We start from the raw sequence: 6,564 nt of genomic DNA, 5'->3' as shown, positions 1-6,564 counted from the left end.
TGGAGCGCTTTAAAAGTAGATGCAGAGCAGCCGAGGGACACCTTTTTACAATGCGTCAGATCCATACAAGGGTTGCATTGTATCTTTTCTTGTATTCGCTCGAGCCGTTCTTCTCAGCTTGCCCACACACAGTAACATGCGAGCCTCCCGTAAACTGGTGGTGGATGTACCCTTCACATACACCTACTGTTCTATCTTACAGGTTTTTAATAAATTTGAATGCACACATGACAAGTGTACAGTGCAGCCTGTGGAAGGGTTCCAAAATGGCAATAAAAAAAGCATACAACAAAGAATAGATTTAAATGGGTCGTGATGAATGTGCAGATCAGTATAGGTACGAGTTGTCTGAATACATCTATTTTCAGGGAATGACAATATGTACTAATTACTGGATCTTCCTTGTCACATTTGACAAGTTGATTTTAAAGTGGGCATACTACCTTCAAGTAGCTGATACTCTACCACCAATCACAAATCAGGAATGTGTTATCTGCTACATCACACAATGCTGTTTCATTGAGTTATCCCCCCCCCCCGCGTGTAAGCACAAAAGGCTTCATATACCAGCTTGGAGGTATGATTTAAAGTTGGCAGAGAGAGTGGTTGCCGTTGCAACAGTTTTACCCAAGTAATGCGGGGTAATCTTACTTTTTGTATAACTTTACCTATGAAGCTTCTTGTAGTTCATTACATTCCAGCGTTGCACATGAGTTCAGCTTCTCGGTAGTTAAGATGTACGCACGAGGGGTTATCAATCAAACACGTGCTTGTCTGGTCCGACCCGCTGCTCATATGTCAACGCCAGTGTGTAGGAGTAGTTCCCATCTGTGCCCTACTCTGCCCGCCACCTCAACGATGACAAATGTGCCACCCGCAGTGAAAATATTGAGAGTTACCAGGACATTTATCAGGTAACATTTGAGCAATAGGGAAGATAACCTTTTGTAAGTGGACGCTGATAAAGATGTATGTTCTTCCTTTCCTCTAAACGGGCTCTGTCTTTGTTTAATACCTACTGCAACTACCCAGAAGTAATATCGTGATAATGTTTCATATTTTGGGTTCAACCAGGTGTGCAATCTACTTACTGAGTCTAGCCAAGCCTTTGGATTGCTGAATGTGTGTCCACAAGTGGGCATTATATGTTGCTAAGTTGGATGCCTGCAAGTACCTGTTCTGGTCACTGATCACAGTTGTATGAATCAACAGGCTTTCAGCCTTTGTGGTTGTGTACTGGATATCCCCAGTACAGTCTGAATGCAGTGCTCATAAAATTATTAATACCAGTAAAGAACTGGTTTGCTACATGAAGGTTTAATCAGACACAAAAGCTAAGAGTTAAACTGATAGATTTGGAGGGAGGCGATGCTCTTTGACAGAACCAAAGCAGCAGAGAAGATGGCTTTATAAGCACTTCTTAAATGTTCCGTTCAGGCTAAAACTGAATGAAACTACAACGTTGGGGTGGTGGGAGGAGGTAATACATTAAGAGCTGTTGGCATGTAAGGGATCCATTTGTGCTGTCAGATTATAATACCTATACCTGAATCAATATAACTGAGTGTTGGGTGTCAGCTGTGAATGACACAGTGATTGTGAAGCGTGAATAAAACAGCTGATGTTAATCAGATGATTAAGGTAAGGTCCTGTGCTTGAATGCAGTTTATCAAAAAATTATGTATCAAGGGGAATTAATGACAGAGGAAAATTAAAGAAATGTCCACAATCAGCACTTTGCTGGCTTAAAGTGAAGCCAAAAAGCATTTTGCTCATCAATTCGTTTTGTACTTCATGGTGGAGAAATTGTATGAAGTCTATGAAAAAACTATGTAATTCATCAACAATTTTACAGGGTGGAATTTATCCCAAAAATATATTTATATTGTCTGTCAGTGTTTTAACCATATTTAGTAAAATAGTTTTAATGCAATTGGGCATTAACACAAAATTAGATTTATTGTTTATTGAGTAGATACAGCATGCACTCTATTGTGGATATAATCTACACGTTTTTGCAGTTTGCTAGTCTGGATTCAGCCGTTCAAGCATGTTTTAACAAAATGTCATAAAACTTCTCAGGAATGAATGTCACAGAAAACTGGCCTCAAGATCAGACTGCAGTGCATAGAGACATTGCAAAAAACCCAGGAGCAACAGGCCTCAGTTAGCATGTTAAATGTTAAAGTTCACAGCAGTACAATTAGATAAAGACAAAGCATGTGTAGCTTTTTGGGAGGGTTTCCAGGAGAAAGCCCCTTGTCTCTAAAATGAACATGGCAACACATCTTAGGTTTTCAGAATTGCATCTCAACAAACCACAAAACTTCTGGAACAATGTCCTTTGGACAGAGGAGACCAAAATCGAGGTGTTTGGGCATAGTACACATGTGTTCCATGTTTTAATGAAAAACAAAGACAGCCTATCAAGCCATAGGACCTGGGCGCCTTGTTGTCCAAGATAAGGACAATGCTGGACAAAACTTCCTATCCACTCCATAACGTGCTGGCCAGTCATAGGAGGATGCTCTGTGATAGACTGAGATTACCTAAATGCAACATTGAATGACACAGGAAATCATTCCTGGACAACTCCTCCATCTAACGCACACGTACACAATGCAATAGTTGCACAACATTACTATCTGCACATCCTTTACAGAGAAAATAACAAAGTACAGTACGACAGTATGCACCTCAATGTCAACCAGACATATGTAATTTTGTTTTATATACTGGGATATTCACAGTTAGAGCTATTTGTATTTATTAGAGCTATTTTGTAATGTTGTAGTGTGCGTTATTTAATTTAGTAAACCTGATTGAAATGTGTCCATAAATGAAAATACCCAAACCTTAATGAACTGAAGCAATACTGTAAAGAACCGTGGACCAAAGGAGGGGGTATTAAATAAGGCGTTGCCACCAGTGACACTGAAATGTCATTTTCGATTTAGAATTAATATGTATAAAAACAAAAAAAGACAGACAGAATATTTTAAAATAGTTTGATTTATTTGTGCTGGCATTTAAATGGAAACTTTTAGAAAGGCATGGTTCAAAGAGAATACATGCATTTTTCTGTCAGTATATCGGTACTGGGAAACCAGCTGTTGGATAACATTCAACCTGACAGTGAACCAACATTATGAGGCATTGCCTTCCCTGAGTGAATTGATGTTAGCGAATAACTGTAGAATTCACAGCCAACGAGTCATAGCCTGGAGCTGTTGGGGTGCACGGGCCTCTCATCGGCCACAGCTTCATTTGCATACATATCTGAGTAAATGCGGGGAGTTAAACTTGTCGGGTTTTAACCAATTAAATGGCGAACGACACACTCTAATAGAGATGTACTGTATCTTGATCAAAGTTACTTCAATATTCCTTAATACACATCACCCGCAGCATTTCAGTCTGGTGAAAATTATACCTCCGTGCTATCCTTTTTTGAGATTTTCAAAAATAAAAACACGAGGTAAAAGAGCAGCAGGGATACACATAATGAGCTGTTGTTGTCGATACTTCTCTGAGCTGACGGCAAAGCAGAGACAAAACTAACACCTACAGCATGTACTTGCAAATTCTTGATTTAAAGTTTCTTATAGATGTTAACTCTCAGCTGTGTCTCCTTGTGTGGTGCATACTCTGTGTCATCTTTTCTTTGCATCTTCTTTTTCAACACAGTGTGTAACAGCCCTAAGGTTTCTGCCTTCCTCTTCCCCCACAGTATTCATTGCGGCTCTCATCACACACACCAACTGATGTGTATAGAAAATACATGAAACCTGCACTCAGTATGCACACTTAAAAATGCTAAGGTATGCATCAGCAATTTTGATTTCGATGTCTCGTTCTTAGTTTATCATCTTTTCTTCACACGATGTTGCTAATTTAGAATATGACTTACATGTTTTTCTGACTGCTTAGAGACTACCTTTGCAAACCTCACAACACTGACCAAAAAGCTTATATTAAATCATCTAAATCATAAATTTGAGCAGCCCAAATTCCAGCAAACAAATTGAATAAATCCAATTCAATAAATTAAACTGAAGTAGGAAATACCCTCTCATATTGGATGCATTGGTTCACAATTGGTCAAACCACTTTCCCAGCCTCCTAATGCTGTAACAAGCGTAATTTCATCAGTTATACTGTTGCTCATTCCTCTTCTGGTTTTACTTCATCTCTTGTTTTTCTTGGTTCTGTTGTTCCTCTTCCAGTTTTCACTCTTCTTCCTTTATGTCAAGTTTCAGATGTTTACCTGTACACCTATGTGGCAAAAATTGTAGATTTCAGAAATTATGAGTCCACACAAGTACTGTAATCATCTCCAATATACACAGCGATCTCAGTCTGCAGGTTCTCTGGCACTGTGAAAAAAACAGACTGCTTAATAACCATAAAAAGATTGTTAAAGTAAATCTTGACAGTACAATTTTTGGGTTTCTAAGCTGTTTTTTTCTAGTTTGCTAATTAATCTTACATAAAGTTGAGATGAAACCTACATTTAATTCCACATCAGTGTTACCAAAGAAGTGTTACATGCCTCGATACAGATACAGGTAACACATGCACATTTCAAAAGGTTACAAGACATAAAAGAAACTTGATATCAGACAGAATTGTTAACCCATCAAACCCTTACTCACTTCTGGATTCAGGCAAACACAACAGAGGATCAGACAATAAATCATATCTACAGTTGCGTTGACTCAGCAAGGGCAATAATAAATAAGGCTCATAATAAATAAAAATAAATAAAAGTTCAGAATATTTATTTGAAAGTGATGCTTACCAGGAAAATGTTAAACTGCTAGCGCGCCATCTAAAGATGACTACAAATATCAAATAAAGTGCAAAACCAGTGTTGTAGATTAAATAACACTATATAATGCTAACACCATAATGGTAATTATGCTAATTATTGGCCTTTAAAACAATATTATTTTTCAGTATAACCAAGCTAGCTCTTTGCTGTGCCTAATCTTCATGCTAAGCTGTGCTAACTGCAGTGGCTTCATAGTTAATGTATAGATGTAGCAGCTGAATCCTATTTCACTAATTGCTAGTGGGGTTTTTTTTTTTTGTTTGTTTGTTTGTATTCTTTAGCAGGGATTACCTAAACTGGGCTTCTTCCCCCGAGATTATGATCGTCATGGTCTCAGTGTTTAATGACTGTATTACCTTCAGCTGCCTTGAAAGTGAAGTAGCCTTCTGCAGTAGATTTATATACACCCATTCAGTGTAGGTGGAAAAACATTCAAAGTGTATTCTCTTTAAAAGAAAAAACTGCTTCTTTGACCCTGAAAGCTTCCAGCTTTATAAACTGACATATCAATAAAAAGAACATCATTGTGAATGTTCACTTAACATGAAGAACATTTCTAACAGACTGTCAGTCACTGGTTACATTGGCGCACCACAAGGGTTCATTTTGAGGTGACTGACAAGATGTTGCACTAAAAGGAATTTTACATACAAGATGGTGACAAATTAAAGGGACAAAACAGAACAACTTGCCTTTGTGTAAGGATTATAAAGACCACAGTGTTTGATTCAGATCATTTTCATGCTCATGATGAATGAGGGCATTGTCAGTCCTGAAGTGATGAAAGTGATGCTTAGCAGAAAAACGTTAAACTGCTAGCACTCAATCCAGAGACGACGACATATATTCAAATAAAGTGCAAAACAAGTGTATACACACTATATAATGCTAACACTATAATGGCAATTATGCTAATTATTGGGCTTTAAAACATTACAAGTTTTCAGTATAACCAAGCTAGCTCTTTACCGTACCTAATCTTCATGCTGAGCTGTGCTAACTGCAGTAGCTTCGTAGTTGCTCATCAAACCATCAGCACCATCAGTGACCCCTGATGCCCTGTGAATGAAGGCATTGTCAGTCTTGAAGAGGTCACTTTCTCATCAGGGTAAAAATGTGGCTCTGAAAGATAGAAATAGTTGTTCAGAGCACACATGTCTTGGTTTGCAATGGCCCTTCTGTTCAAGAAGACAAGTGGGCCCAAAAAATTCCAGTGAAATGCTCCTGACAGCATAACACAGCCACCAAATGCCCTTACTGAAAGGGTCATGGGTTTTATGTGTTTCCATCATTTTGTCATTGTATTTCTATTTCACAGCAGGTTTGTTTGACCTTTAATGTTTTCTAACTGCTTATTTTTTAGTCTATCATGTTTATATTTTCAGGAGACTAAATTAAATCTATGCAGACAGAACAAGCTGTCTGCCGAGCTGCATTAATCACTTTGTCCCTCTTGACCTCTTTTTGAACCGAAACCATTATAAACAATTGATGTCCATCATTGAATTTTCTTCCTGCCTCGATCAACTTAACCGTGAGCTTTTGCTGACTTTGACGGAGCAAATAGCAGGAAGGCACGCACTGCTTAGTCAACTCAAGAGTCTATGTATGTCATCAGTCTTACAAGTCTTTCCAAGAGTGAACGTGTCAATTCTAAGGTATGCTAATTCATTATGAAGAGAGCGATGGCTTGACCATTCATATTTCATGCTTTTAATCCTTGCAAATTT

General features: G+C 38.2%; 1 long non-coding RNA gene across 1 annotated transcript; it reads right to left on the bottom strand.

Moving 5' to 3' along the window:
• Positions 1-2,996: 2,996 nt before the first annotated feature.
• Positions 2,997-5,249, bottom strand: LOC113029056 (uncharacterized). Its single transcript, XR_003273335.1, has 2 exons — positions 4,802-5,249; positions 2,997-4,275 (listed from the first exon to the last, which is right to left on the bottom strand). It is a non-coding gene; the product is annotated as an uncharacterized LOC113029056 (long non-coding RNA).
• Positions 5,250-6,564: the final 1,315 nt, after the last annotated feature.

The sequence above is a fragment of the Astatotilapia calliptera genome, chromosome 9 (assembly GCF_900246225.1).
Source record: "Astatotilapia calliptera chromosome 9, fAstCal1.2, whole genome shotgun sequence".
NCBI lineage: Eukaryota > Metazoa > Chordata > Actinopteri > Cichliformes > Cichlidae > Astatotilapia > Astatotilapia calliptera.
Note: the sequence above shows the minus strand (reverse complement) of the source record. Positions and strands in the feature narration are given on the sequence as shown.